Genomic DNA, 23,894 nt, shown 5'->3' on the forward strand with positions numbered 1-23,894 from the left:
AATTTACCCATCCATTTTATGTGTTTATACAAAAAGAACAAATTGAGCTTTTATTTAAACAATTTGTGAATAACGTGTTCAGATATAACCCTGGTCATGCCTTGGTTACAGGGAGCACCAATCACAATCATTATTCAAAGTGTAACCTTGTCATGCACACAGGTATACTTATAGTTTCAGAAAACCGCAGAAAACATGTTCGGACGCGTTCCAGGCATGTCAGGGCATACTTCTGTTCAATGAACAAGCCCACAACTCAGTACGCACCAATCACATCATGGCTTCAGCGCGCACCAATCACATTCATTCTACGGGCATGAACACGCCCACAATGCCGAATGCGCCAATCACATCTTGACTTCAGCGAGCACCAATCACAATCCTTCTACGTGCGCGTCATATGATGCTGTTCCGGAAGGGGTGGGGTAACCTACCGGACCCGCTAGGGGGTGTGCGACGGAGCCGGTCCCTGCTCTCGTCAGATCGCAGAAGTTACACAGCTTAAGGCCTCGCTAGTACCAGTGTGGGAGACTGTCTGGGAATCCGTGGTGCGGTTGACTTTTTATTATGTCGTTTAGATTTTGTTTCACAATCGATTAAAAAGGACTATGGATTAAAGCATTTAATGTCAATGGCCATTCTAAGCTGAATGTCCCTGCTCTCGTCAGATCGCAGACGTTACACAGCTTAAGGCCTCGCTAGTACCAGTGTGGGAGACTGTCTGGGAATCCGTGGTGCGGTTGACTTTTTATTATGTCGTTTAGATTTTGTTTCACAATAGATTAAATAGGACTATGGATTAAAGCATTTAACGTCAATGGCCATTCTAAGCTGAATGTGCCTGCTCTCGTCAGAACGCAGAAGTTACACAGCTTAAGGCCTCGCTAGTACCAGTGTGGGAGACTGTCTGGGAATCCGTGGTGCGGTTGAATTTTTATTATGTCGTTTAGATTTTGTTTCACAATCGATTAAAAAGGACTATGGATTAAAGCATTTAATGTCAATGGCCATTCTAAGCTGAATGTCCCTGCTCTCGTCAGATCGCAGAAGTTACACAGCTTAAGGCCTCGCTAGTACCAGTGTGGGAGACTGTCTGGGAATCCGTGGTGCGGTTGAATTTTTATTATGTCGTTTAGATTTTGTTTCACAATCGATTAAAAAGGACTATGGATTAAAGCATTTAATGTCAATGGCCATTCTAAGCTGAATGTCCCTGCTCTCGTCAGATCGCAGAAGTTACACAGCTTAAGGCCTCGCTAGTACCAGTGTGGGAGACTGTCTGGGAATCCGTGGTGCAGTTGACTTTTTATTATGTTGTTTAGATGTTGTTTCACAATAGATTAAATAGGACTATGGATTAAAGCATTTAACGTCAATGGCCATTCTAAGCTGAATGTGCCTGCTCTTGTCACATCGCAGAAGTTACACAGCTTAAGGCCTCGCTAGTACCAGTGTGGGAGACTGTCTGGGAATCCGTGGTGCGGTTGAATTTTTATTATGTAGTTTAGATTTTGTTTCACAATCGATTAAAAAAGACTATGGATTAAAGCATTTTATGTCAATGGCCATTCTAAGCTGAATGTCCCTGCTCTCGTCAGATCGCAGAAGTTACACAGCTTAAGGCCTCGCTAGTACCAGTGTGGAAGACTGTCTGGGAATCCGTGGTGCGGTTGCCTTTTTATTATGTCGTTTAGATTTTGTTTCACAATCGATTAAAAAGGACTATGGATTAAAGCATTTAATGTCAATGGCCATTCTAAGTTGAATGTGCCTGCTCTCGTCAGATCGCAGAAGTTACACAGCTTAAGGCCTCGCTAGTACCAGGGTGGGAGACTCTCTGGGAATCCGTGGTGCGGTTGACTTTTTATTATGTCGTTTAGATTTTGTTTCACAATAGATTAAATAGGACTATGGATTAATGCATTTATTGTCAATGGCCATTCTAAACTGAATGTGCCTTCTCTCGTCAGATCGCAGAAGTTACACAGCTTAAGGCCTTGCTAGTACCAGTGTGGGAGACTGTCTGGGAATCCGTGGTGCGGTTGACTTTTTATTATGTCGTTTAGATTTTGTTTCACAATAGATTAAATAGGACTATGGATTAAAGCATTTAACGTCAATGGCCATTCTAAGCTGAATGTGCCTTCTCTCGTCAGATCGCAGAAGTTACACAGCTTAAGGCCTCGCTAGTACCAGTGTGGGAGACTGTCTGGGAATCCGTGGTGCCGGTTGGAACAGTTTTCTGGGTTCCATGGCTGAGTTAAATGTGCCATCTACAATTGCTGTTAATGCAGCTACTAGACAGCATCTGGACCATTTAAAAATGCTTAACAATATGTCTGATAATTCACCCGTGACTGAGCCCTTAACACTTCAGAAAAGACATTCTACACCCCTCAATGTTTCTTTAGGTTCCCCAAGTTTATCTGGACTCCCAGGTCGGTGACTGTCAAGAAGACGCTTTGATATGGTATTGCCTGTTGTAAATTGGTTAACTATGTAACTGTGGAGTTGTGTATATAGGCGGTGCCTGTCATTGTTTAGCTGCAAATATTTGTTGTTCCTGTGTATTTTGATCTGTACGTGTATTTGTTCTGTAAATATTCACTAAATGCCTCTTTTTTATAAATGTGCCATTATTTGCCTGACATATATTTATAACTCTACCTTTTCAACTGTAGTACGCTTTTGTTTTTATAAAATAAACGAATGTATGTTGAAATATACGTCTGCTTTTTATTTGGTTTTGACATTACCTTAATGGTTGACTATGTCAAATGTACATTGCTTCGCAATGTTAGCTACACCTGAACTAAAATTCCATCTGAATCATCTCCTTAATACACTATTTCCACACAATCTGTCCTATACCAGGGTGCCCAAGTGATTTAAGGCGTTAGCCTTAAAAATCCAATAGACACATAAGCTGCTGTGGTTTCAAATCCCACCCGGGTGTTTTATTTTGTATTTTATTTCTTTACAATAAATTTACCAATCCATTTTATGTGTTTATACAAAAAGAACAAATTGAGCTTTTATTTAAACAATTTGTGAATAACGTGTTCAGATATAACCCTGGTCATGCCTTGGTTACAGGGAGCACCAATCACAATCATTATTCAAAGTGTAACCTTGTCATGCACACAGGTATACTTATAGTTTCAGAAAACCGCAGAAAACATGTTCGGACGCGTTCCAGGCATGTCAGGGCATACTTCTGTTCAATGAACAAGCCCACAACTCAGTACGCACCAATCACATCATGGCTTCAGCGCGCACCAATCACATTCATTCTACGGGCATGAACACGCCCACAATGCCGAATGCGCCAATCACATCTTGACTTCAGCGAGCACCAATCACAATCCTTCTACGTGCGCGTCATATGATGCTGTTCCGGAAGGGGTGGGGTAACCTACCGGACCCGCTAGGGGGTGTGCGACGGAGCCGGTCCCTGCTCTCGTCAGATCGCAGAAGTTACACAGCTTAAGGCCTCGCTAGTACCAGTGTGGGAGACTGTCTGGGAATCCGTGGTGCGGTTGACTTTTTATTATGTCGTTTAGATTTTGTTTCACAATCGATTAAAAAGGACTATGGATTAAAGCATTTAATGTCAATGGCCATTCTAAGCTGAATGTCCCTGCTCTCGTCAGATCGCAGACGTTACACAGCTTAAGGCCTCGCTAGTACCAGTGTGGGAGACTGTCTGGGAATCTGTGGTGCGGTTGACTTTTTATTATGTCGTTTAGATTTTGTTTCACAATCGATTAAAAAGGACTATGGATTAAAGCATTTAATGTCAATGGCCATTCTAAGCTGAATGTCCCTGCTCTCGTCAGATCGCAGAAGTTACACAGCTTAAGGCCTCGCTAGTACCAGTGTGGGAGACTGTCTGGGAATCCGTGGTGCGGTTGACTTTTTATTATGTTGTTTAGATTTTGTTTCACAATAGATTAAATAGGACTATGGATAAGGCTTTTAATGTCAATGGCCATTCTAAGGTGAATGTGCCTGCTCTCGTCAGATCGCAGAAGTTACACAGCTTAAGGCCTCGCTAGTACAAGTGTGGGAGACTGTCTGGGAATCCGTGGTGCGGTCGACTTTTTATTATGTCGTTTAGATTTTGTTTCACAATAGATTAAATAGGACTATGGATTAAAGCATTTAACGTCAATCGCCATTCTAAGCTGAATGTGCCTGCTCTCGTCAGAACGCAGAAGTTACTCAGCTTAAGGCCTCGCTAGTACTAGTGTTGGAGACTGTCTGGGAATCCGTGGTGCGGTTGAATTTTTATTATGTCGTTTAGATTTTGTTTCACAATCGATTAAAAAGGACTATGGATTAAAGCATTTAATGTCAATGGCCATTCTAAGCTGAATGTCCCTGCTCTCGTCAGATCGCAGAAGTTACACAGCTTAAGGCCTTGCTAGTACCAGTGTGGGAGACTGTCTGGGAATCCGTGGTGCGGTTGACTTTTTATTATGTTGTTTAGATTTTGTTTCAAAATAGATTAAATAGGACTATGGATTAAAGCATTTAACGTCAATGGCCATTCTAAGCTGAATGTCCCTGCTCTCGTCAGATCGCAGAAGTTACACAGCTTAAGGCCTGGCTAGTACCAGTGTGGGAGACTGTCTGGGAATCCGTGGTGCTGTTGACTTTTTATTATGTCGTTTAGATTTTGTTTCACAATCGATTAAAAAGGACTATGGATTAAAGCATTTAATGTCAATGGCCATTCTAAGCTGAATGTGCCTGCTCTCGTCAGATCGCCGAAGTTACACAGCTTAAGGCCTCGATAGTACCAGTGTGGGAGACTGTCTGGGAACCCGTGGTGCGGCTGCCTTTTTATTATGTCGTTTAGATTGTGTTTCACAATAGATTAAATAAGACTATGGATTAAAGCATTGAACGTCAATGGCCATTCTAAGCTGAATGTGCCTGCTCTCGTCAGAACGCAGAAGTTACACAGCTTAAGGCCTCGCTAGTACCAGTGTGGGAGACTGTCTGGGAATCCGTGGTGCGGTTGACTTTTTATTATGTCGTTTAGATTTTGTTTCACAATCGATTAAAAAGGACTATGGATTAAAGCATTTAATGTCAATGGCCATTCTAAGCTGAATGTGCCTGCTCTCGTCAAATCGCAGAAGTTACACAGCTTAAGGCCTCGCTAGTACCAGTGAGGGAGACTGTCTGGGAATCCGTGGTGCGGTTGACTTTTTATTATGTCGTTTAGATTTTGTTTCACAATCGATTAAAAAGGACTATGGATTAAAGCATTTAATGTCAATGGCCATTCTAAGCTGAATGTGCCTTCTCTCGTCAGATCGCAGAAGTTACACAGCTTAAGGCCTCGCTAGTACTAGTGTCGGAGACTGTCTGGGAATCCGTGGTGCGGTTGACTTTTTATTATGTCGTTTAGTTTTTGTTTCACAATCGATTATAAAGGACTATGGATTAAAGCATTTAATGTCAATGGCCATTCTAAGCTGAATGTCCCTGCTCTCGTCAGATTGCAGAAGTTACACAGCTTAAGGCCTCGCTAGTACCAGTGTGGGAGACTGTCTGGGAATCCGTGGTGCTGTTGACTTTTTATTATGTCGTTTAGATTTTGTTTCACAATCGATTAAAAAGGACTATGGATTAAAGCATTTAATGTCAATGGCCATTCTAAGCTGAATGTGCCTGCTCTCGTTAGATCGCCGAAGTTACACAGCTTAAGGCCTCACTAGTACCAGTGTGGGAGACTGTCTGGGAATCCGTGGTGCGGTTGCCTTTTTATTATGTCGTTTAGATTGTGTTTCACAATAGATTAAATAGGACTATGGATTAAAGCATTGAACGTCAATGGCCATTCTAAGCTGAATGTGCCTGCTCTCGTCAGAACGCAGAAGTTACACAGCTTAAGGCCTCGCTAGTACCAGTGTGGGAGACTGTCTGGGAATCCGTGGTGCGGTTGACTTTTTATTATGTCGTTTAGATTTTGTTTCACAATAGATTAAAAAGGACTATGGATTAAAGCATTTAATGTCAATGGCCATTCTAAGCTGAATGTGCCTGCTCTCGTCAGATCGCAGAAGTTACACAGCTTAAGGCCTCGCTAGTACCAGTGTGGGAGACTGTCTGGGAATCCGTGGTGCGGTTGACTTTTTATTATGTCGTTTAGATTTTGTTTCACAATAGATTAAATAGGACTATGGATTAAAGCATTGAACGTCAATGGCCATTCTAAGCTGAATGTGCCTGCTCTCGTCAGAACGCAGAAGTTACACAGCTTAAGGCCTCGCTAGTACCAGTGTGGGAGACTGTCTGGGAATCCGTGGTGCGGTTGAATTTTTATTATGTCGTTTAGTTTTTGTTTCACAATCGATTATAAAGGACTATGGATTAAAGCATTTAATGTCAATGGCCATTCTAAGCTGAATGTCCCTGCTCTCGTCAGATCGCAGAAGTTACACAGCTTAAGGCCTCGCTAGTACCAGTGTGGGAGACTGTCTGGGAATCCGTGGTGCGGTTGACTTTTTATTATGTTGTTTAGATTTTGTTTCACAATAGATTAAATAGGACTATGGATTAAGGCTTTTAATGTCAATGGCCATTGTAATCTGAATGTGCCTGCTCTTGTCAGATTGCAGAAGTTACACAGCTTAAGGCCTCGCTAGTACCAGTGTGGGAGACTGTCTGGGAATCCGTGGTGCGGTTGACTTTTTATTATGTCGTTTAGATTTTGTTTCACAATCGATTAAAAAGGACTATGGATTAAAGCATTTAATGTCAATGGCCATTCTAAGCTGAATGTGCCTGCTCTCGTCAGATCGCAGAAGTTACACAGCTTAAGGCCTCGCTAGTACCAGTGTGGGAGACTGTCTGGGAATTCGTGGTGCGGTTGACTTTTTATTATGTCGTTTAGATTTTGTTTCACAATCGATTAAAAAGGACTATGGATTAAAGTATTTAATGTCAATGGCCATTCTAAGCTGAATGTGCCTGCTCTCGTCAGATCGCCGAAGTTACACAGCTTAAGTCCTTGCTAGTACCAGTGTGGGAGACTGTCTGGGAATCCGTGGGGCGGTTGACTTTTTATTATGTCGTTTAGATTTTGTTTCACAATAGATTAAATAGGACTATGGATTAAAGCATTGAACGTCAATGGCCATTCTAAGCTGAATGTGCCTGCCCTCGTCAGAACGCAGAAATTACACAGCTTAAGGCCTCGCTAGTACCAGTGTGGGAGACTGTCTGGGAATCCGTGGTGCGGTTGAATTTTTATTATGTCGTTTAGATTTTGTTTCACAATCGATTATAAAGGACTATGGATTAAAGCATTTAATGTCAATGGCCATTCTAAGCTGAATGTCCCTGCTCTCGTCAGATCGCAGAAGTTACACAGCTTAAGGCCTCGCTAGTACCAGTGTGGGAGACTGTCTGGGAATTCGTGGTGCGGTTGACTTTTTATTATGTCGTTTAGATTTTGTTTCACAATAGATTAAATAGGACTATGGATTAAAGCATTTCACGTCAATGGCCATTCTAAGCTGAATGTCCCTGCTCTCGTCAGATCGCAGAAGTTACATAGCTTAAGGCCTCGCTAGTACCAGTGTGGGAGACTGTCTGGAAATCCGTGGTGCGGTTGACTTTTTATTATGTCGTTTAGATTTTGTTTCACAATCGATTAAAAAGGACTATGGATTAAAGCATTTTATGTCAATGGCCATTCTAAGCTGAATGTGCCTGCTCTCGTCAGATCGCAGAAGTTACACAGCTTAAGGCCTCGCTAGTACCAGTGTGGGAGACTGTCTGGGAATCCGTGGTGCGGTTGACTTTTTATTATGTCGTTTAGATTTTGTTTCACAATCGATTAAAAAGGACTATGGATTAAAGTATTTAATGTCAATGGCCATTCTAAGCTGAATGTGCCTGCTCTCGTCAGATCGCCGAAGTTACACAGCTTAAGTCCTTGCTAGTACCAGTGTGGGAGACTGTCTGGGAATCCGTGGGGCGGTTCACTTTTTATTATGTCGTTTAGATTTTGTTTCACAATAGATTAAATAGGACTATGGATTAAAGCATTGAACGTCAATGGCCATTCTAAGCTGAATGTGCCTGCTCTCGTCAGATCGCAGAAGTTACACAGCTTAAGGCCTCGCTAGTACCAGTGTGGGAGACTGTCTGGGAATCCGTGGTGCGGTTGAATTTTTATTATGTCGTTTAGATTTTGTTTCACAATCGATTAAAAAGGACTATGGATTAAAGCATTTAATGTCAATGGCCATTCTAAGCTGAATGTGCCTGCTCTCGTCAGATCGCAGAAGTTACACAGCTTAAGGCCTCGCTAGTAGCAGTGTGGGAGACTGTCTGGGAATCCGTGGTGCGGTTGAATTTTTATTATGTCGTTTAGATTTTGTTTCACAATCGATTAAAAAGGACTATGGATTAAAGCATTTAATGTCAATGGCTATTCTAAGCTGAATGTCCCTGCTCTTGTCAGATCGCAGAAGTTACACAGCTTAAGGCCTCGCTAGTACCAGTGTGGGAGACTGTCTGGGAATCCGTGGTGCGTTTGCCTTTTTATTATGTCGTTTAGATTTTGTTTCACAATCGATTAAAAAGGACTATGGATTAAAGCATTTAATGTCAATGGCCATTCAAAGCTGAATGTCCCTGCTCTCGTCAGATCGCAGAAGTTACACAGCTTAAGGCCTTGCTAGTACCAGTGTGGGAGACTGTCTGGGAATCCGTGGTGCGGTTGACTTTTTATTATGTTGTTTAGATTTTGTTTCACAATAGATTAAATAGGACTATGGATTAAAGCTTTTAATGTCAATGGCCATTCTAAGCTGAATGTGCCTGCTCTCATCAGATCGCAGAAGTTACACAGCTTAAGGCCTCGCTAGTACCAGTGTGGGAGACTGTCTGGGAATCCGTGGTGCGGTTGACTTTTTATTATGTTGTTTAGATTTTGTTTCACAATCGATTAAAAAGGACTATGGAATAAAGCATTTCATGTCAATTGCCGTTCTAAACTGAATGTGCCTGCTCTTGTTAGATCGCAGAAGTTACACAGCTTAACGCCTCGCTAGTACCAGTGTGGGAGACTGTCTGGGAATCCGTGGTGCGGTTGACTTTTTATTATGTCGTTTAGATTTTGTTTCACAATAGATTAAATAGGACTATGGATTAAAGCATTTAACGTCAATGGCCATTCTAAGCTGAATGTCCCTGCTCTCGTCAGATCGCAGAAGTTACACAGCTTAAGGCCTCGCTAGTACCAGTGTGGGAGACTGTCTGGGAATCCGTGGTGCGGTTGACTTCTTATTGTGTCGTTTAGATTTTTTTTCACAATCGATTAAAAAGGACTATGGATTAAAGCATTTAATGTCAATGGCCATTCTAAGCTGAATGTCCCTGCTCTCGTCAGATCGCAGAAGTTACACAGCTTAAGGCCTCGCTAGTACCAGTGTGGGAGACTGTCTGGGAATCCGTGGTGCGGTTGACTTTTTATTATGTCGTTTAGATTTTGTTTCACAATAGATTAAATAGGACTATGGATTAAAGCATTGAACGTCAATGGCCATTCTAAGCTGAATGTGCCTGCTCTCGTCAGAACGCAGAAGTTACACAGCTTAAGGCCTCACTAGTACCAGTGTGGGAGACTGTCTGGGAATCCGTGGTGCGGTTGAATTTTTATTATGTCGTTTAGATTTTGTTTCACAATCGATTAAAAAGGACTATGGATTAAAGCATTTAATGTCAATGGCCATTCTAAGCTGAATGTGCGTCAGATCGCAGAAGTTACACAGCTTAAGGCCTTGCTAGTACTTACGTGGGAGACTGTCTGGGAATCCGTGGGGCGGTTGACTTTTTATTATGTCGTTTAGATTTTGTTTCACAATAGATTAAATAGGACTATGGATTAAAGGATTTAACGTCAATGGCCATTCTAAGCTGATTGTGCCTGCTCTCGTCAGATCGCAGAAGTTACACAGCTTAAGGCCTCGCTAGTACCAGTGTGGGAGACTGTCTGTGAATCCGTGGTGCGGTTGAATTTTTATTATGTCGTTTAGATTTTGTTTCACAATCGATTAAAAAGGACTATGGATTAAAGAATTTAATGTCAATGGCCATTCTAAGCTGAATGTCCCTGCTCTCGTCAGATCGCAGAAGTTACACAGCTTAAGGCCTCGCTAGTACCAGTGTGGGAGACTGTCTGGGAATCCGTGGTGCGGTTGACTATTTATTATGTCGTTTAGATTTTGTTTCACAATCGATTAAAAAGGACTATGGATTAAAGCATTTAATGTCAATGGCCATTCTAAGCTGAATGTGCCTGCTCTCGTCAGATCGCAGAAGTTACACAGCTTAAGGCCTCGCTAGTACCAGTGTGGGAGACTGTCTGGGAATCCGTGGTGCGGTTGACTTTTTATTATGTCGTTTAGATTTTGTTTCACAATAGATTAAATAGGACTATGGATTAAAGCATTTAACGTCAATGGCCATTCTAAGCTGAATGTGCCTGCTCTCGTCAGATCGTAGAAGTTACACAGCTTAAGGCCTCGCTAGTACCAGTGTGGGAGACTGTCTGGGAATCCGTGGTGCGGTTGAATTTTTATTATGTCGTTTAGATTTTGTTTCACAATCGATTAAAAAGGACTATGGATTAAAGCATTTAATGTCAATGGCCATTCTAAGCTGAATGTCCCTGCTCTCGTCAGATCGCAGAAGTTACACAGCTTAAGGCCTCGCTAGTACCAGTGTGGGAGACTGTCTGGGAATCCGTGGTGCGGTTTACTTTTTATTATGTCGTTTAGATTTTGTTTCACAATCGATTAAAAAGGACTATGGATTAAAGCATTTAATGTCAATGGCCATTCTAAGCTGAATGTTCCTGCTCTCGTCAGATCGCAGAAGTTACACAGCTTAAGGCCTCGCTAGTACCAGTGTCGGAGACTTTCTGGGAATCCGTGGTGCGGTTGACTTTTTATTATGTCGTTTAGATTTTGTTTCACAATAGATTAAATAGGACTATGGATTAAAGCATTTAACGTCAATCGCCATTCTAAGCTGAATGTGCCTGCTCTCGTCAGAACGCAGAAGTTACACAGCTTAAGGCCTCGCTAGTACTAGTGTGGGAGACTGTCTGGTAATCCGTGATGCGGTTGAATTTTTATTATGTCGTTTAGATTTTGTTTCACAATCGATTAAAAAGGACTATGGATTAAAGCATTTAATGTCAATGGCCATTCTAAGCTGAATGTCCCTGCTCTCGTCAGATCGCAGAAGTTACACAGCTTAAGGCCTCGCTAGTACCAGTGTGGGAGACTGTCTGGGAATCCATGGTGCGGTTGACTTTTTATTATGTCGTTTAGATTTTGTTTCACAATAGATTAAATAGGACTATGGATTAAAGCATTTAGCGTCAATGGCCATTCTAAGCTGAATGTCCCTGCTCTCGTCAGATCGCAGAAGTTACACAGCTTAAGGCCTCGCTAGTACCAGTGTGGGAGACTGTCTGGGAATCCGTGGTGCGGTTGCCTTTTTATTATGTCGTTTAGATTTTGTTTCACAATCGATTAAAAAGGACTATGGATTAAAGCATTTAATGTCAATGGCCATTCTAAGCTGAATGTGCCTGCTCTCGTCAGATCGCAGAAGTTACACAGCTTAAGGCCTCGCTAGTACCAGTGTGGGAGACTGTCTGGGAATCCGTGGTGCGGTTGAATTTTTATTATGTCGTTTAGATTTTGTTTCACAATCGATTAAAAAGGACTATGGATTAGAGCATTTAATGTCAATGGCCATTCTAAGCTGAATGTGCCTGCTCTCGTCAGATCGCCGAAATTACACAGCTTAAGGCCTCGCTAGTACCAGTGTGGGAGACTGTCTGGGAATCCGTGGTGCGGTTGACTTTTTATTATGTCGTTTAGATTTTGTTTCACAATCGATTAAAAAGGACTATGGATTAAAGCATTTAATGTCAATGGCCATTCTAAGCTGAATGTGCCTGCTCTCGTCAGATCGCCGAAGTTACACAGCTTAAGGCCTCGCTAGTACCAGTGTGGGAGACTGTCTGGGAATCCGTGGTGCGGTTGACTTTTTATTATGTCGTTTAGATTTTGTTTCACAATAGATTAAATAGGACTATGGATTAAAACATTTAACTTCAATGGCCATTCTAAGCTGAATGTGCCTGCTCTCGTCAGATCGCAGAAGTTACACAGCTTAAGACCTCGCTAGTACCAGTGTGGGAGACTGTCTGGGAATCCGTGGTGCGGTTGAATTTTTATTATGTCGTTTAGATTTTGTTTCACAATCGATTAAAAAGGACTATGGATTAAAGCATTTAATGTCAATGGCCATTCTAAGCTGAATGTCCCTGCTCTCGTCAAATCGCAGAAGTTACACAGCTTAAGGCCTCGCTAGTAGCAGTGTGGGAGACTGTCTGGGAATTCGTGGTGCGTTTGCCTTTTTATTATGTCGTTTAGATTTTGTTTCACAATCGATTAAAAAGGACTATGGATTAAAGCATTTAATGTCAATGGCCATTCTAAGCTGAATGTCCCTGCTCTCGGCAGATCGCAGAAGTTACACAGCTTAAGGCCTTGCTAGTACCAGTGTGGGAGACTGTCTGGGAATCCGTGGTGCGGTTGACTTTTTATTATGTTGTTTAGATTTTGTTTCACAATAGATTAAATAGCACTATGGATTAAAGCTTTTAATGTCAATGGCCATTCTAAGCTGAATGTGCCTGCTCTCATCAGATCGCAGAAGTTACACAGCTTAAGGCCTCGCTAGTACCAGTGTGGGAGACTGTCTGGGAATCCGTGGTGCGGTTGACTTTTTATTATGTTGTTTTGATTTTGTTTCACAATCGATTAAAAAGGACTATGGAATAAAGCATTTAATGTCAATGGCCTTTCTAAACTGAATGTGCCTGCTCTCGTTAGATCGCAGAAGTTACACAGCTTAACGCCTCGCTAGTACCAGTGTGGGAGGCTGTCTGGGAATCCGTGGTGCGGTTGACTTTTTATTATGTCGTTTAGATTTTGTTTCACAATAGATGAAATAGGACTATGGATTAAAGCATTTAACGTCAATGGCCATTCTAAGCTGAATGTCCCTGCTCTCGTCAGATCGCAGAAGTTACACAGCTTAAGGCCTCGCTAGTACCAGTGTGGGAGACTGTCTGGGAATCCGTGGTGCGGTTGACTTCTTATTATGTCGTTTAGATTTTTTTTCACAATCGATTAAAAAGGACTATGGATTAAAGCATTTAATGTCAATGGCCATTCTAAGCTGAATGTGCCTGCTCTCGTCAGATCGCAGAAGTTACACAGCTTAAGGCCTCGCTAGTACCAGTGTGGGAGACTGTCTGGGAATCCGTGGTGCGGTTGACTTTTTATTATGTCGTTTAGATTTTGTTTCACAATAGATTAAATAGGACTATGGATTAAAGCATTGAACGTCAATGGCCATTCTAAGCTGAATGTGCCTGCTCTCGTCAGAACGCAGAAGTTACACAGCTTAAGGCCTCGCTAGTACCAGTGTGGGAGACTGTCTGGGAATCCGTGGTGCGGTTGAATTTTTAGTATGTCGTTTAGATTTTGTTTCACAATCGATTAAAAAGGACTATGGATTAAAGCATTTAATGTCAATGGCCATTCTAAGCTGAATGTGCGTCAGATCGCAGAAGTTACACAGCTTAAGGCCTTGCTAGTACTTATGTGGGAGACTGTCTGGGAATCCGTGGGGCGGTTGACTTTTTATTATGTCGTTTAGATTTTGTTTCACAATCGATTAAAAAGGACTATGGATTAAAGAATTTAATGTCAATGGCCATTCTAAGCTGAATGTCCCTGCTCTCGTCAGATCGCAGAAGTTACACAGCTTAAGGCCTCGCTAGTACCAGTGTGGGAGACTGTCTGGGAATCCGTGGTGCGGTTGACTATTTATTATGTCGTTTAGATTTTGTTTCACAATCGATTAAAAAGGACTATGGATTAAAGCATTTAATGTCAATGGCCATTCTAAGCTGAATGTGCCTGCTCTCGTCATATCGCAGAAGTTACACAGCTTAAGGCCTCGCTAGTACCAGTGTGGGAGACTGTCTGGGAATCCGTGGTGCGGTTGACTTTTTATTATGTCGATTAGATTTTGTTTCACAATCGATTAAAAAGGACTATGGATTAAAGCATTTAATGTCAATGGCCATTCTAAGCTGAATGTCCCTGCTCTCGTCAGATCGCAGAAGTTACACAGCTTAAGGCCTCGCTAGTACCAGTGTGGGAGACTGTCTGGGAATCCGTGGTGCGGTTGACTTTTTATTATGTCGTTTAGATTTTGTTTCACAATCGATTAAAAAGGACTATGGATTAAAGCATTTAATGTCAATGGCCATTCTAAGCTGAATGTGCCTGCTCTCGTCAGATCGCCGAAGTTACACAGCTTAAGGCCTCGATAGTACCAGTGTGGGAGACTGTCTGGGAATCCGTGGTGCGGCTGCCTTTTTATTATGTCGTTTAGATTGTGTTTCACAATAGATTAAATAAGACTATGGATTAAAGCATTGAACGTCAATGGCCATTCTAAGCTGAATGTGCCTGCTCTCGTCAGAACGCAGAAGTTACACAGCTTAAGGCCTCGCTAGTACCAGTGTGGGAGACTGTCTGGGAATCCGTGGTGCGGTTGACTTTTTATTATGTCGTTTAGATTTTGTTTCACAATCGATTAAAAAGGACTATGGATTAAAGCATTTAATGTCAATGGCCATTCTAAGCTGAATGTGCCTGCTCTCGTCAAATCGCAGAAGTTACACAGCTTAAGGCCTCGCTAGTACCAGTGTGGGAGACTGTCTGGGAATCCGTGGTGCGGTTGACTTTTTATTATGTCGTTTAGATTTTGTTTCACAATCGATTAAAAAGGACTATGGATTAAAGCATTTAATGTCAATGGCCATTCTAAGCTGAATGTGCCTTCTCTCGTCAGATCGCAGAAGTTACACAGCTTAAGGCCTCGCTAGTACTAGTGTCGGAGACTGTCTGGGAATCCGTGGTGCGGTTGACTTTTTATTATGTCGTTTAGTTTTTGTTTCACAATCGATTATAAAGGACTATGGATTAAAGCATTTAATGTCAATGGCCATTCTAAGCTGAATGTCCCTGCTCTCGTCAGATTGCAGAAGTTACACAGCTTAAGGCCTCGCTAGTACCAGTGTGGGAGACTGTCTGGGAATCCGTGGTGCTGTTGACTTTTTATTATGTCGTTTAGATTTTGTTTCACAATCGATTAAAAAGGACTATGGATTAAAGCATTTAATGTCAATGGCCATTCTAAGCTGAATGTGCCTGCTCTCGTTAGATCGCCGAAGTTGCACAGCTTAAGGCCTCACTAGTACCAGTGTGGGAGACTGTCTGGGAATCCGTGGTGCGGTTGCCTTTTTATTATGTCGTTTAGATTGTGTTTCACAATAGATTAAATAGGACTATGGATTAAAGCATTGAACGTCAATGGCCATTCTAAGCTGAATGTGCCTGCTCTCGTCAGAACGCAGAAGTTACACAGCTTAAGGCCTCGCTAGTACCAGTGTGGGAGACTGTCTGGGAATCCGTGGTGCGGTTGACTTTTTATTATGTCGTTTAGATTTTGTTTCACAATAGATTAAAAAGGACTATGGATTAAAGCATTTAATGTCAATGGCCATTCTAAGCTGAATGTGCCTGCTCTCGTCAGATCGCAGAAGTTACACAGCTTAAGGCCTCGCTAGTACTAGTGTGGGAGACTGTCTGGGAATCCGTGGTGCGGTTGACTTTTTATTATGTCGTTTAGATTTTGTTTCACAATAGATTAAATAGGACTATGGATTAAAGCATTGAACGTCAATGGCCATTCTAAGCTGAATGTGCCTGCTCTCGTCAGAACGCAGAAGTTACACAGCTTAAGGCCTCGCTAGTACCAGTGTGGGAGACTGTCTGGGAATCCGTGGTGCGGTTGAATTTTTATTATGTCGTTTAGTTTTTGTTTCACAATCGATTATAAAGGACTATGGATTAAAGCATTTAATGTCAATGGCCATTCTAAGCTGAATGTCCCTGCTCTCGTCAGATCGCAGAAGTTACACAGCTTAAGGCCTCGCTAGTACCAGTGTGGGAGACTGTCTGGGAATCCGTGGTGCGGTTGACTTTTTATTATGTTGTTTAGATTTTGTTTCACAATAGATTAAATAGGACTATGGATTAAGGCTTTTAATGTCAATGGCCATTGTAATCTGAATGTGCCTGCTCTTGTCAGATTGCAGAAGTTACACAGCTTAAGGCCTCGCTAGTACCAGTGTGGGAGACTGTCTGGGAATTCGTGGTGCGGTTGACTTTTTATTATGTCGTTTAGATTTTGTTTCACAATCGATTAAAAAGGACTATGGATTAAAGTATTTAATGTCAATGGCCATTCTAAGATGAATGTGCCTGCTCTCGTCAGATCGCCGAAGTTACACAGCTTAAGTCCTTGCTAGTACCAGTGTGGGAGACTGTCTGGGAATCCGTGGGGCGGTTGACTTTTTATTATGTCGTTTAGATTTTGTTTCACAATAGATTAAATAGGACTATGGATTAAAGCATTGAACGTCAATGGCCATTCTAAGCTGAATGTGCCTGCCCTCGTCAGAACGCAGAAATTACACAGCTTAAGGCCTCGCTAGTACCAGTGTGGGAGACTGTCTGGGAATCCGTGGTGCGGTTGAATTTTTATTATGTCGTTTAGATTTTGTTTCACAATCGATTATAAAGGACTATGGATTAAAGCATTTAATGTCAATGGCCATTCTAAGCTGAATGTCCCTGCTCTCGTCAGATCGCAGAAGTTACACAGCTTAAGGCCTCGCTAGTACCAGTGTGGGAGACTGTCTGGGAATTCGTGGTGCGGTTGACTTTTTATTATGTCGTTTAGATTTTGTTTCACAATAGATTAAATAGGACTATGGATTAAAGCATTTCACGTCAATGGCCATTCTAAGCTGAATGTCCCTGCTCTCGTCAGATCGCAGAAGTTACATAGCTTAAGGCCTCGCTAGTACCAGTGTGGGAGACTGTCTGGAAATCCGTGGTGCGGTTGACTTTTTATTATGTCGTTTAGATTTTGTTTCACAATCGATTAAAAAGGACTATGGATTAAAGCATTTTATGTCAATGGCCATTCTAAGCTGAATGTGCCTGCTCTCGTCAGATCGCAGAAGTTACACAGCTTAAGGCCTCGCTAGTACCAGTGTGGGAGACTGTCTGGGAATCCGTGGTGCGGTTGACTTTTTATTATGTCGTTTAGATTTTGTTTCACAATCGATTAAAAAGGACTATGGATTAAAGTATTTAATGTCAATGGCCATTCTAAGCTGAATGTGCCTGCTCTCGTCAGATCGCCGAAGTTACACAGCTTAAGTCCTTGCTAGTACCAGTGTGGGAGACTGTCTGGGAATCCGTGGGGCGGTTCACTTTTTATTATGTCGTTTAGATTTTGTTTCACAATAGATTAAATAGGACTATGGATTAAAGCATTGAACGTCAATGGCCATTCTAAGCTGAATGTGCCTGCTCTCGTCAGATCGCAGAAGTTACACAGCTTAAGGCCTCGCTAGTACCAGTGTGGGAGACTGTCTGGGAATCCGTGGTGCGGTTGAATTTTTATTATGTCGTTTAGATTTTGTTTCACAATCGATTAAAAAGGACTATGGATTAAAGCATTTAATGTCAATGGCCATTCTAAGCTGAATGTGCCTGCTCTCGTCAGATCGCAGAAGTTACACAGCTTAAGGCCTCGCTAGTAGCAGTGTGGGAGACTGTCTGGGAATCCGTGGTGCGGTTGAATTTTTATTATGTCGTTTAGATTTTGTTTCACAATCGATTAAAAAGGACTATGGATTAAAGCATTTAATGTCAATGGCTATTCTAAGCTGAATGTCCCTGCTCTTGTCAGATCGCAGAAGTTACACAGCTTAAGGCCTCGCTAGTACCAGTGTGGGAGACTGTCTGGGAATCCGTGGTGCGTTTGCCTTTTTATTATGTCGTTTAGATTTTGTTTCACAATCGATTAAAAAGGACTATGGATTAAAGCATTTAATGTCAATGGCCATTCAAAGCTGAATGTCCCTGCTCTCGTCAGATCGCAGAAGTTACACAGCTTAAGGCCTTGCTAGTACTAGTGTGGGAGACTGTCTGGGAATCCGTGGTGCGGTTGACTTTTTATTATGTTGTTTAGATTTTGTTTCACAATAGATTAAATAGGACTATGGATTAAAGCTTTTAATGTCAATGGCCATTCTAAGCTGAATGTGCCTGCTCTCATCAGATCGCAGAAGTTACACAGCTTAAGGCCTCGCTAGTACCAGTGTGGGAGACTGTCTGGGAATCCGTGGTGCGGTTGACTTTTTATTATGTTGTTTAGATTTTGTTTCACAATCGATTAAAAAGGACTATGGAATAAAGCATTTCATGTCAATTGCCGTTCTAAACTGAATGTGCCTGCTCTCGTTAGATCGCAGAAGTTACACAGCTTAACGCCTCGCTAGTACCAGTGTGGGAGACTGTCTGGGAATCCGTGGTGCGGTTGACTTTTTATTATGTCGTTTAGATTTTGTTTCACAATAGATTAAATAGGACTATGGATTAAAGCATTTAACGTCAATGGCCATTCTAAGCTGAATGTCCCTGCTCTCGTCAGATCGCAGAAGTTACACAGCTTAAGGCCTCGCTAGTACCAGTGTGGGAGACTGTCTGGGAATCCGTGGTGCGGTTGACTTCTTATTGTGTCGTTTAGATTTTTTTTCACAATCGATTAAAAAGGACTATGGATTAAAGCATTTAATGTCAATGGCCATTCTAAGCTGAATGTCCCTGCTCTCGTCAGATCGCAGAAGTTACACAGCTTAAGGCCTCGCTAGTACCAGTGTGGGAGACTGTCTGGGAATCCGTGGTGCGGTTGACTTTTTATTATGTCGTTTAGATTTTGTTTCACAATAGATTAAATAGGACTATGGATTAAAGCATTGAACGTCAATGGCCATTCTAAGCTGAATGTGCCTGCTCTCGTCAGAACGCAGAAGTTACACAGCTTAAGGCCTCACTAGTACCAGTGTGGGAGACTGTCTGGGAATCCGTGGTGCGGTTGAATTTTTATTATGTCGTTTAGATTTTGTTTCACAATCGATTAAAAAGGACTATGGATTAAAGCATTTAATGTCAATGGCCATTCTAAGCTGAATGTGCGTCAGATCGCAGAAGTTACACAGCTTAAGGCCTTGCTAGTACTTACGTGGGAGACTGTCTGGGAATCCGTGGGGCGGTTGACTTTTTATTATGTCGTTTAGATTTTGTTTCACAATAGATTAAATAGGACTATGGATTAAAGGATTTAACGTCAATGGCCATTCTAAGCTGATTGTGCCTGCTCTCGTCAGATCGCAGAAGTTACACAGCTTAAGGCCTCGCTAGTACTAGTGTGGGAGACTGTCTGTGAATCCGTGGTGCGGTTGAATTTTTATTATGTCGTTTAGATTTTGTTTCACAATCGATTAAAAAGGACTATGGATTAAAGAATTTAATGTCAATGGCCATTCTAAGCTGAATGTCCCTGCTCTCGTCAGATCGCAGAAGTTACACAGCTTAAGGCCTCGCTAGTACCAGTGTGGGAGACTGTCTGGGAATCCGTGGTGCGGTTGACTATTTATTATGTCGTTTAGATTTTGTTTCACAATCGATTAAAAAGGACTATGGATTAAAGCATTTAATGTCAATGGCCATTCTAAGCTGAATGTGCCTGCTCTCGTCAGATCGCAGAAGTTACACAGCTTAAGGCCTCGCTAGTACCAGTGTGGGGAGACTGTCTGGGAATCCGTGGTGCGGTTGACTTTTTATTATGTCGTTTAGATTTTGTTTCACAATAGATTAAATAGGACTATGGATTAAAGCATTTAACGTCAATGGCCATTCTAAGCTGAATGTGCCTGCTCTCGTCAGATCGTAGAAGTTACACAGCTTAAGGCCTCGCTAGTACCAGTGTGGGAGACTGTCTGGGAATCCGTGGTGCGGTTGAATTTTTATTATGTCGTTTAGATTTTGTTTCACAATCGATTAAAAAGGACTATGGATTAAAGCATTTAATGTCAATGGCCATTCTAAGCTGAATGTCCCTGCTCTCGTCAGATCGCAGAAGTTACACAGCTTAAGGCCTCGCTAGTACCAGTGTGGGAGACTGTCTGGGAATCCGTGGTGCGGTTTACTTTTTATTATGTCGTTTAGATTTTGTTTCACAATCGATTAAAAAGGACTATGGATTATAGCATTTAATGTCAATGGCCATTCTAAGCTGAATGTTCCTGCTCTCGTCAGATCGCAGAAGTTACACAGCTTAAGGCCTCGCTAGTACCAGTGTCGGAGACTTTCTGGGAATCCGTGGGTGCGGTTGACTTTTTATTATGTCGTTTAGATTTTGTTTCACAATAGATTAAATAGGACTATGGATTAAAGCATTTAACGTCAATCGCCATTCTAAGCTGAATGTGCCTGCTCTCGTCAGAACGCAGAAGTTACACAGCTTAAGGCCTCGCTAGTACTAGTGTGGGAGACTGTCTGGTAATCCGTGATGCGGTTGAATTTTTATTATGTCGTTTAGATTTTGTTTCACAATCGATTAAAAAGGACTATGGATTAAAGCATTTAATGTCAATGGCCATTCTAAGCTGAATGTCCCTGCTCTCGTCAGATCGCAGAAGTTACACAGCTTAAGGCCTCGCTAGTACCAGTGTGGGAGACTGTCTGGGAATCCATGGTGCGGTTGACTTTTTATTATGTCGTTTAGATTTTGTTTCACAATAGATTAAATAGGACTATGGATTAAAGCATTTAGCGTCAATGGCCATTCTAAGCTGAATGTCCCTGCTCTCGTCAGATCGCAGAAGTTACACAGCTTAAGGCCTCGCTAGTACCAGTGTGGGAGACTGTCTGGGAATCCGTGGTGCGGTTGACTTTTTATTATGTCGTTTAGATTTTGTTTCACAATCGATTAAAAAGGACTATGGATTAAAGCATTTAATGTCAATGGCCATTCTAAGCTGAATGTGCCTGCTCTCGTCAGATCGCAGAAGTTACACAGCTTAAGGCCTCGCTAGTACCAGTGTGGGAGACTGTCTGGGAATCCGTGGTGCGGTTGAATTTTTATTATGTCGTTTAGATTTTGTTTCACAATCGATTAAAAAGGACTATGGATTAGAGCATTTAATGTCAATGGCCATTCTAAGCTGAATGTGCCTGCTCTCGTCAGATCGCCGAAATTACACAGCTTAAGGCCTCGCTAGTACCAGTGTGGGAGACTGTCTGGGAATCCGTGGTGCGGTTGACTTTTTATTATGTCGTTTAGATTTTGTTTCACAATCGATTAAAAAGGACTATGGATTAAAGCATTTAATGTCAATGGCCATTCTAAGCTGAATGTGCCTGCTCTCGTCAGATCGCCGAAGTTACACAGCTTAAGGCCTCGCTAGTACCAGTGTGGGAGACTGTCTGGGAATCCGTGGTGCGGTTGACTTTTTATTATGTCGTTTAGATTTTGTTTCACAATAGATTAAATAGGACTATGGATTAAAACATTTAACTTCAATGGCCATTCTAAGCTGAATGTGCCTGCTCTCGTCAGATCGCAGAAGTTACACAGCTTAAGACCTCGCTAGTACCAGTGTGGGAGACTGTCTGGGAATCCGTGGTGCGGTTGAATTTTTATTATGTCGTTTAGATTTTGTTTCACAATCGATTAAAAAGGACTATGGATTAAAGCATTTAATGTCAATGGCCATTCTAAGCTGAATGTCCCTGCTCTCGTCAAATCGCAGAAGTTACACAGCTTAAGGCCTCGCTAGTAGCAGTGTGGGAGACTGTCTGGGAATTCGTGGTGCGTTTGCCTTTTTATTATGTCGTTTAGATTTTGTTTCACAATCGATTAAAAAGGACTATGGATTAAAGCATTTAATGTCAATGGCCATTCTAAGCTGAATGTCCCTGCTCTCGGCAGATCGCAGAAGTTACACAGCTTAAGGCCTTGCTAGTACCAGTGTGGGAGACTGTCTGGGAATCCGTGGTGCGGTTGACTTTTTATTATGTTGTTTAGATTTTGTTTCACAATAGATTAAATAGCACTATGGATTAAAGCTTTTAATGTCAATGGCCATTCTAAGCTGAATGTGCCTGCTCTCATCAGATCGCAGAAGTTACACAGCTTAAGGCCTCGCTAGTACCAGTGTGGGAGACTGTCTGGGAATCCGTGGTGCGGTTGACTTTTTATTATGTTGTTTTGATTTTGTTTCACAATCGATTAAAAAGGACTATGGAATAAAGCATTTAATGTCAATGGCCTTTCTAAACTGAATGTGCCTGCTCTCGTTAGATCGCAGAAGTTACACAGCTTAACGCCTCGCTAGTACCAGTGTGGGAGGCTGTCTGGGAATCCGTGGTGCGGTTGACTTTTTATTATGTCGTTTAGATTTTGTTTCACAATAGATGAAATAGGACTATGGATTAAAGCATTTAACGTCAATGGCCATTCTAAGCTGAATGTCCCTGCTCTCGTCAGATCGCAGAAGTTACACAGCTTAAGGCCTCGCTAGTACCAGTGTGGGAGACTGTCTGGGAATCCGTGGTGCGGTTGACTTCTTATTATGTCGTTTAGATTTTTTTTCACAATCGATTAAAAAGGACTATGGATTAAAGCATTTAATGTCAATGGCCATTCTAAGCTGAATGTGCCTGCTCTCGTCAGATCGCAGAAGTTACACAGCTTAAGGCCTCGCTAGTACCAGTGTGGGAGACTGTCTGGGAATCCGTGGTGCGGTTGACTTTTTATTATGTCGTTTAGATTTTGTTTCACAATAGATTAAATAGGACTATGGATTAAAGCATTGAACGTCAATGGCCATTCTAAGCTGAATGTGCCTGCTCTCGTCAGAACGCAGAAGTTACACAGCTTAAGGCCTCGCTAGTACCAGTGTGGGAGACTGTCTGGGAATCCGTGGTGCGGTTGAATTTTTAGTATGTCGTTTAGATTTTGTTTCACAATCGATTAAAAAGGACTATGGATTAAAGCATTTAATGTCAATGGCCATTCTAAGCTGAATGTGCGTCAGATCGCAGAAGTTACACAGCTTAAGGCCTTGCTAGTACTTATGTGGGAGACTGTCTGGGAATCCGTGGGGCGGTTGACTTTTTATTATGTCGTTTAGATTTTGTTTCACAATCGATTAAAAAGGACTATGGATTAAAGAATTTAATGTCAATGGCCATTCTAAGCTGAATGTCCCTGCTCTCGTCAGATCGCAGAAGTTACACAGCTTAAGGCCTCGCTAGTACCAGTGTGGGAGACTGTCTGGGAATCCGTGGTGCGGTTGACTATTTATTATGTCGTTTAGATTTTGTTTCACAATCGATTAAAAAGGACTATGGATTAAAGCATTTAATGTCAATGGCCATTCTAAGCTGAATGTGCCTGCTCTCGTCATATCGCAGAAGTTACACAGCTTAAGGCCTCGCTAGTACCAGTGTGGGAGACTGTCTGGGAATCCGTGGTGCGGTTGACTTTTTATTATGTCGATTAGATTTTGTTTCACAATCGATTAAAAAGGACTATGGATTAAAGCATTTAATGTCAATGGCCATTCTAAGCTGAATGTCCCTGCTCTCGTCAGATCGCAGAAGTTACACAGCTTAAGGCCTCGCTAGTACCAGTGTGGGAGACTGTCTGGGAATCCGTGGTGCGGTTGACTTTTTATTATGTCGTTTAGATTTTGTTTCACAATCGATTAAAAAGGACTATGGATTAAAGCATTTAATGTCAATGGCCATTCTAAGCTGAATGTGCCTGCTCTCGTC

General features: G+C 42.0%; 97 pseudogenes; all 97 read left to right on the top strand.

Annotated features, from left to right (window-relative positions):
- The first annotated feature begins 627 nt into the window (after window positions 1-627).
- LOC142699894 (5S ribosomal RNA) lies at window positions 628-746 on the top strand (annotated as a pseudogene).
- A 67-nt stretch (window positions 747-813) lies between these two features.
- Window positions 814-932, top strand: LOC142699974 (5S ribosomal RNA; annotated as a pseudogene).
- Window positions 933-999: 67 nt separating this feature from the next.
- On the top strand, window positions 1,000-1,118 carry LOC142699897 (5S ribosomal RNA; annotated as a pseudogene).
- A 67-nt stretch (window positions 1,119-1,185) lies between these two features.
- Window positions 1,186-1,304, top strand: LOC142699973 (5S ribosomal RNA; annotated as a pseudogene).
- Window positions 1,305-1,557: 253 nt separating this feature from the next.
- On the top strand, window positions 1,558-1,676 carry LOC142699911 (5S ribosomal RNA; annotated as a pseudogene).
- Window positions 1,677-1,743: 67 nt separating this feature from the next.
- Window positions 1,744-1,862, top strand: LOC142699924 (5S ribosomal RNA; annotated as a pseudogene).
- Window positions 1,863-3,612: 1,750 nt separating this feature from the next.
- LOC142699903 (5S ribosomal RNA) lies at window positions 3,613-3,731 on the top strand (annotated as a pseudogene).
- Window positions 3,732-3,798: 67 nt separating this feature from the next.
- Window positions 3,799-3,917, top strand: LOC142699953 (5S ribosomal RNA; annotated as a pseudogene).
- A 66-nt stretch (window positions 3,918-3,983) lies between these two features.
- LOC142699937 (5S ribosomal RNA) lies at window positions 3,984-4,102 on the top strand (annotated as a pseudogene).
- Window positions 4,103-4,169: 67 nt separating this feature from the next.
- On the top strand, window positions 4,170-4,288 carry LOC142699983 (5S ribosomal RNA; annotated as a pseudogene).
- Window positions 4,289-4,355: 67 nt separating this feature from the next.
- Window positions 4,356-4,474, top strand: LOC142699986 (5S ribosomal RNA; annotated as a pseudogene).
- A 67-nt stretch (window positions 4,475-4,541) lies between these two features.
- On the top strand, window positions 4,542-4,660 carry LOC142699940 (5S ribosomal RNA; annotated as a pseudogene).
- A 67-nt stretch (window positions 4,661-4,727) lies between these two features.
- On the top strand, window positions 4,728-4,846 carry LOC142699938 (5S ribosomal RNA; annotated as a pseudogene).
- A 67-nt stretch (window positions 4,847-4,913) lies between these two features.
- On the top strand, window positions 4,914-5,032 carry LOC142699881 (5S ribosomal RNA; annotated as a pseudogene).
- Window positions 5,033-5,099: 67 nt separating this feature from the next.
- On the top strand, window positions 5,100-5,218 carry LOC142699926 (5S ribosomal RNA; annotated as a pseudogene).
- Window positions 5,219-5,285: 67 nt separating this feature from the next.
- Window positions 5,286-5,404, top strand: LOC142699931 (5S ribosomal RNA; annotated as a pseudogene).
- A 67-nt stretch (window positions 5,405-5,471) lies between these two features.
- LOC142699951 (5S ribosomal RNA) lies at window positions 5,472-5,590 on the top strand (annotated as a pseudogene).
- A 67-nt stretch (window positions 5,591-5,657) lies between these two features.
- Window positions 5,658-5,776, top strand: LOC142699928 (5S ribosomal RNA; annotated as a pseudogene).
- A 67-nt stretch (window positions 5,777-5,843) lies between these two features.
- LOC142699945 (5S ribosomal RNA) lies at window positions 5,844-5,962 on the top strand (annotated as a pseudogene).
- Window positions 5,963-6,029: 67 nt separating this feature from the next.
- On the top strand, window positions 6,030-6,148 carry LOC142699941 (5S ribosomal RNA; annotated as a pseudogene).
- Window positions 6,149-6,215: 67 nt separating this feature from the next.
- On the top strand, window positions 6,216-6,334 carry LOC142699975 (5S ribosomal RNA; annotated as a pseudogene).
- Window positions 6,335-6,401: 67 nt separating this feature from the next.
- LOC142699955 (5S ribosomal RNA) lies at window positions 6,402-6,520 on the top strand (annotated as a pseudogene).
- Window positions 6,521-6,773: 253 nt separating this feature from the next.
- Window positions 6,774-6,892, top strand: LOC142699939 (5S ribosomal RNA; annotated as a pseudogene).
- A 67-nt stretch (window positions 6,893-6,959) lies between these two features.
- LOC142699934 (5S ribosomal RNA) lies at window positions 6,960-7,078 on the top strand (annotated as a pseudogene).
- Window positions 7,079-7,145: 67 nt separating this feature from the next.
- On the top strand, window positions 7,146-7,264 carry LOC142699904 (5S ribosomal RNA; annotated as a pseudogene).
- A 67-nt stretch (window positions 7,265-7,331) lies between these two features.
- Window positions 7,332-7,450, top strand: LOC142699949 (5S ribosomal RNA; annotated as a pseudogene).
- A 67-nt stretch (window positions 7,451-7,517) lies between these two features.
- LOC142699923 (5S ribosomal RNA) lies at window positions 7,518-7,636 on the top strand (annotated as a pseudogene).
- Window positions 7,637-7,703: 67 nt separating this feature from the next.
- Window positions 7,704-7,822, top strand: LOC142699942 (5S ribosomal RNA; annotated as a pseudogene).
- Window positions 7,823-8,075: 253 nt separating this feature from the next.
- Window positions 8,076-8,194, top strand: LOC142699883 (5S ribosomal RNA; annotated as a pseudogene).
- A 67-nt stretch (window positions 8,195-8,261) lies between these two features.
- Window positions 8,262-8,380, top strand: LOC142699913 (5S ribosomal RNA; annotated as a pseudogene).
- A 253-nt stretch (window positions 8,381-8,633) lies between these two features.
- Window positions 8,634-8,752, top strand: LOC142699919 (5S ribosomal RNA; annotated as a pseudogene).
- Window positions 8,753-8,819: 67 nt separating this feature from the next.
- LOC142699981 (5S ribosomal RNA) lies at window positions 8,820-8,938 on the top strand (annotated as a pseudogene).
- A 253-nt stretch (window positions 8,939-9,191) lies between these two features.
- On the top strand, window positions 9,192-9,310 carry LOC142699956 (5S ribosomal RNA; annotated as a pseudogene).
- Window positions 9,311-9,377: 67 nt separating this feature from the next.
- On the top strand, window positions 9,378-9,496 carry LOC142699958 (5S ribosomal RNA; annotated as a pseudogene).
- A 67-nt stretch (window positions 9,497-9,563) lies between these two features.
- Window positions 9,564-9,682, top strand: LOC142699984 (5S ribosomal RNA; annotated as a pseudogene).
- A 245-nt stretch (window positions 9,683-9,927) lies between these two features.
- Window positions 9,928-10,046, top strand: LOC142699927 (5S ribosomal RNA; annotated as a pseudogene).
- Window positions 10,047-10,113: 67 nt separating this feature from the next.
- LOC142699959 (5S ribosomal RNA) lies at window positions 10,114-10,232 on the top strand (annotated as a pseudogene).
- A 67-nt stretch (window positions 10,233-10,299) lies between these two features.
- On the top strand, window positions 10,300-10,418 carry LOC142699944 (5S ribosomal RNA; annotated as a pseudogene).
- Window positions 10,419-10,485: 67 nt separating this feature from the next.
- On the top strand, window positions 10,486-10,604 carry LOC142699915 (5S ribosomal RNA; annotated as a pseudogene).
- A 67-nt stretch (window positions 10,605-10,671) lies between these two features.
- On the top strand, window positions 10,672-10,790 carry LOC142699895 (5S ribosomal RNA; annotated as a pseudogene).
- A 67-nt stretch (window positions 10,791-10,857) lies between these two features.
- LOC142699882 (5S ribosomal RNA) lies at window positions 10,858-10,976 on the top strand (annotated as a pseudogene).
- A 67-nt stretch (window positions 10,977-11,043) lies between these two features.
- On the top strand, window positions 11,044-11,162 carry LOC142699929 (5S ribosomal RNA; annotated as a pseudogene).
- Window positions 11,163-11,229: 67 nt separating this feature from the next.
- LOC142699901 (5S ribosomal RNA) lies at window positions 11,230-11,348 on the top strand (annotated as a pseudogene).
- A 67-nt stretch (window positions 11,349-11,415) lies between these two features.
- LOC142699891 (5S ribosomal RNA) lies at window positions 11,416-11,534 on the top strand (annotated as a pseudogene).
- Window positions 11,535-11,601: 67 nt separating this feature from the next.
- LOC142699884 (5S ribosomal RNA) lies at window positions 11,602-11,720 on the top strand (annotated as a pseudogene).
- Window positions 11,721-11,787: 67 nt separating this feature from the next.
- On the top strand, window positions 11,788-11,906 carry LOC142699889 (5S ribosomal RNA; annotated as a pseudogene).
- Window positions 11,907-11,973: 67 nt separating this feature from the next.
- Window positions 11,974-12,092, top strand: LOC142699892 (5S ribosomal RNA; annotated as a pseudogene).
- Window positions 12,093-12,159: 67 nt separating this feature from the next.
- Window positions 12,160-12,278, top strand: LOC142699980 (5S ribosomal RNA; annotated as a pseudogene).
- A 253-nt stretch (window positions 12,279-12,531) lies between these two features.
- LOC142699920 (5S ribosomal RNA) lies at window positions 12,532-12,650 on the top strand (annotated as a pseudogene).
- Window positions 12,651-12,717: 67 nt separating this feature from the next.
- Window positions 12,718-12,836, top strand: LOC142699887 (5S ribosomal RNA; annotated as a pseudogene).
- Window positions 12,837-13,089: 253 nt separating this feature from the next.
- On the top strand, window positions 13,090-13,208 carry LOC142699960 (5S ribosomal RNA; annotated as a pseudogene).
- Window positions 13,209-13,275: 67 nt separating this feature from the next.
- On the top strand, window positions 13,276-13,394 carry LOC142699946 (5S ribosomal RNA; annotated as a pseudogene).
- Window positions 13,395-13,461: 67 nt separating this feature from the next.
- LOC142699977 (5S ribosomal RNA) lies at window positions 13,462-13,580 on the top strand (annotated as a pseudogene).
- A 245-nt stretch (window positions 13,581-13,825) lies between these two features.
- LOC142699961 (5S ribosomal RNA) lies at window positions 13,826-13,944 on the top strand (annotated as a pseudogene).
- Window positions 13,945-14,011: 67 nt separating this feature from the next.
- On the top strand, window positions 14,012-14,130 carry LOC142699917 (5S ribosomal RNA; annotated as a pseudogene).
- A 67-nt stretch (window positions 14,131-14,197) lies between these two features.
- On the top strand, window positions 14,198-14,316 carry LOC142699962 (5S ribosomal RNA; annotated as a pseudogene).
- Window positions 14,317-14,383: 67 nt separating this feature from the next.
- LOC142699935 (5S ribosomal RNA) lies at window positions 14,384-14,502 on the top strand (annotated as a pseudogene).
- Window positions 14,503-14,569: 67 nt separating this feature from the next.
- LOC142699957 (5S ribosomal RNA) lies at window positions 14,570-14,688 on the top strand (annotated as a pseudogene).
- A 67-nt stretch (window positions 14,689-14,755) lies between these two features.
- On the top strand, window positions 14,756-14,874 carry LOC142699898 (5S ribosomal RNA; annotated as a pseudogene).
- Window positions 14,875-14,941: 67 nt separating this feature from the next.
- On the top strand, window positions 14,942-15,060 carry LOC142699933 (5S ribosomal RNA; annotated as a pseudogene).
- A 67-nt stretch (window positions 15,061-15,127) lies between these two features.
- On the top strand, window positions 15,128-15,246 carry LOC142699952 (5S ribosomal RNA; annotated as a pseudogene).
- A 253-nt stretch (window positions 15,247-15,499) lies between these two features.
- On the top strand, window positions 15,500-15,618 carry LOC142699969 (5S ribosomal RNA; annotated as a pseudogene).
- Window positions 15,619-15,685: 67 nt separating this feature from the next.
- LOC142699936 (5S ribosomal RNA) lies at window positions 15,686-15,804 on the top strand (annotated as a pseudogene).
- Window positions 15,805-15,871: 67 nt separating this feature from the next.
- Window positions 15,872-15,990, top strand: LOC142699978 (5S ribosomal RNA; annotated as a pseudogene).
- A 67-nt stretch (window positions 15,991-16,057) lies between these two features.
- LOC142699963 (5S ribosomal RNA) lies at window positions 16,058-16,176 on the top strand (annotated as a pseudogene).
- A 439-nt stretch (window positions 16,177-16,615) lies between these two features.
- LOC142699905 (5S ribosomal RNA) lies at window positions 16,616-16,734 on the top strand (annotated as a pseudogene).
- A 67-nt stretch (window positions 16,735-16,801) lies between these two features.
- On the top strand, window positions 16,802-16,920 carry LOC142699950 (5S ribosomal RNA; annotated as a pseudogene).
- Window positions 16,921-16,987: 67 nt separating this feature from the next.
- On the top strand, window positions 16,988-17,106 carry LOC142699925 (5S ribosomal RNA; annotated as a pseudogene).
- Window positions 17,107-17,173: 67 nt separating this feature from the next.
- Window positions 17,174-17,292, top strand: LOC142699947 (5S ribosomal RNA; annotated as a pseudogene).
- Window positions 17,293-17,545: 253 nt separating this feature from the next.
- LOC142699885 (5S ribosomal RNA) lies at window positions 17,546-17,664 on the top strand (annotated as a pseudogene).
- Window positions 17,665-17,731: 67 nt separating this feature from the next.
- Window positions 17,732-17,850, top strand: LOC142699914 (5S ribosomal RNA; annotated as a pseudogene).
- Window positions 17,851-18,103: 253 nt separating this feature from the next.
- On the top strand, window positions 18,104-18,222 carry LOC142699907 (5S ribosomal RNA; annotated as a pseudogene).
- Window positions 18,223-18,289: 67 nt separating this feature from the next.
- Window positions 18,290-18,408, top strand: LOC142699900 (5S ribosomal RNA; annotated as a pseudogene).
- A 253-nt stretch (window positions 18,409-18,661) lies between these two features.
- Window positions 18,662-18,780, top strand: LOC142699964 (5S ribosomal RNA; annotated as a pseudogene).
- A 67-nt stretch (window positions 18,781-18,847) lies between these two features.
- Window positions 18,848-18,966, top strand: LOC142699966 (5S ribosomal RNA; annotated as a pseudogene).
- Window positions 18,967-19,033: 67 nt separating this feature from the next.
- LOC142699985 (5S ribosomal RNA) lies at window positions 19,034-19,152 on the top strand (annotated as a pseudogene).
- Window positions 19,153-19,397: 245 nt separating this feature from the next.
- LOC142699906 (5S ribosomal RNA) lies at window positions 19,398-19,516 on the top strand (annotated as a pseudogene).
- A 67-nt stretch (window positions 19,517-19,583) lies between these two features.
- LOC142699967 (5S ribosomal RNA) lies at window positions 19,584-19,702 on the top strand (annotated as a pseudogene).
- Window positions 19,703-19,769: 67 nt separating this feature from the next.
- On the top strand, window positions 19,770-19,889 carry LOC142699908 (5S ribosomal RNA; annotated as a pseudogene).
- A 67-nt stretch (window positions 19,890-19,956) lies between these two features.
- LOC142699916 (5S ribosomal RNA) lies at window positions 19,957-20,075 on the top strand (annotated as a pseudogene).
- Window positions 20,076-20,142: 67 nt separating this feature from the next.
- Window positions 20,143-20,261, top strand: LOC142699896 (5S ribosomal RNA; annotated as a pseudogene).
- Window positions 20,262-20,328: 67 nt separating this feature from the next.
- Window positions 20,329-20,448, top strand: LOC142699909 (5S ribosomal RNA; annotated as a pseudogene).
- A 67-nt stretch (window positions 20,449-20,515) lies between these two features.
- Window positions 20,516-20,634, top strand: LOC142699930 (5S ribosomal RNA; annotated as a pseudogene).
- Window positions 20,635-20,701: 67 nt separating this feature from the next.
- On the top strand, window positions 20,702-20,820 carry LOC142699902 (5S ribosomal RNA; annotated as a pseudogene).
- A 67-nt stretch (window positions 20,821-20,887) lies between these two features.
- Window positions 20,888-21,006, top strand: LOC142699968 (5S ribosomal RNA; annotated as a pseudogene).
- A 67-nt stretch (window positions 21,007-21,073) lies between these two features.
- LOC142699886 (5S ribosomal RNA) lies at window positions 21,074-21,192 on the top strand (annotated as a pseudogene).
- A 67-nt stretch (window positions 21,193-21,259) lies between these two features.
- LOC142699890 (5S ribosomal RNA) lies at window positions 21,260-21,378 on the top strand (annotated as a pseudogene).
- Window positions 21,379-21,445: 67 nt separating this feature from the next.
- LOC142699893 (5S ribosomal RNA) lies at window positions 21,446-21,564 on the top strand (annotated as a pseudogene).
- Window positions 21,565-21,631: 67 nt separating this feature from the next.
- On the top strand, window positions 21,632-21,750 carry LOC142699982 (5S ribosomal RNA; annotated as a pseudogene).
- Window positions 21,751-22,003: 253 nt separating this feature from the next.
- On the top strand, window positions 22,004-22,122 carry LOC142699922 (5S ribosomal RNA; annotated as a pseudogene).
- A 67-nt stretch (window positions 22,123-22,189) lies between these two features.
- On the top strand, window positions 22,190-22,308 carry LOC142699912 (5S ribosomal RNA; annotated as a pseudogene).
- A 253-nt stretch (window positions 22,309-22,561) lies between these two features.
- LOC142699970 (5S ribosomal RNA) lies at window positions 22,562-22,680 on the top strand (annotated as a pseudogene).
- A 67-nt stretch (window positions 22,681-22,747) lies between these two features.
- LOC142699948 (5S ribosomal RNA) lies at window positions 22,748-22,866 on the top strand (annotated as a pseudogene).
- Window positions 22,867-22,933: 67 nt separating this feature from the next.
- LOC142699979 (5S ribosomal RNA) lies at window positions 22,934-23,052 on the top strand (annotated as a pseudogene).
- A 245-nt stretch (window positions 23,053-23,297) lies between these two features.
- Window positions 23,298-23,416, top strand: LOC142699971 (5S ribosomal RNA; annotated as a pseudogene).
- A 67-nt stretch (window positions 23,417-23,483) lies between these two features.
- LOC142699918 (5S ribosomal RNA) lies at window positions 23,484-23,602 on the top strand (annotated as a pseudogene).
- Window positions 23,603-23,669: 67 nt separating this feature from the next.
- Window positions 23,670-23,788, top strand: LOC142699972 (5S ribosomal RNA; annotated as a pseudogene).
- Window positions 23,789-23,894: the final 106 nt, after the last annotated feature.

This window comes from Rhinoderma darwinii, unplaced genomic scaffold, assembly GCF_050947455.1.
Source record: "Rhinoderma darwinii isolate aRhiDar2 unplaced genomic scaffold, aRhiDar2.hap1 Scaffold_1724, whole genome shotgun sequence".
Lineage (NCBI taxonomy): Eukaryota > Metazoa > Chordata > Amphibia > Anura > Rhinodermatidae > Rhinoderma > Rhinoderma darwinii.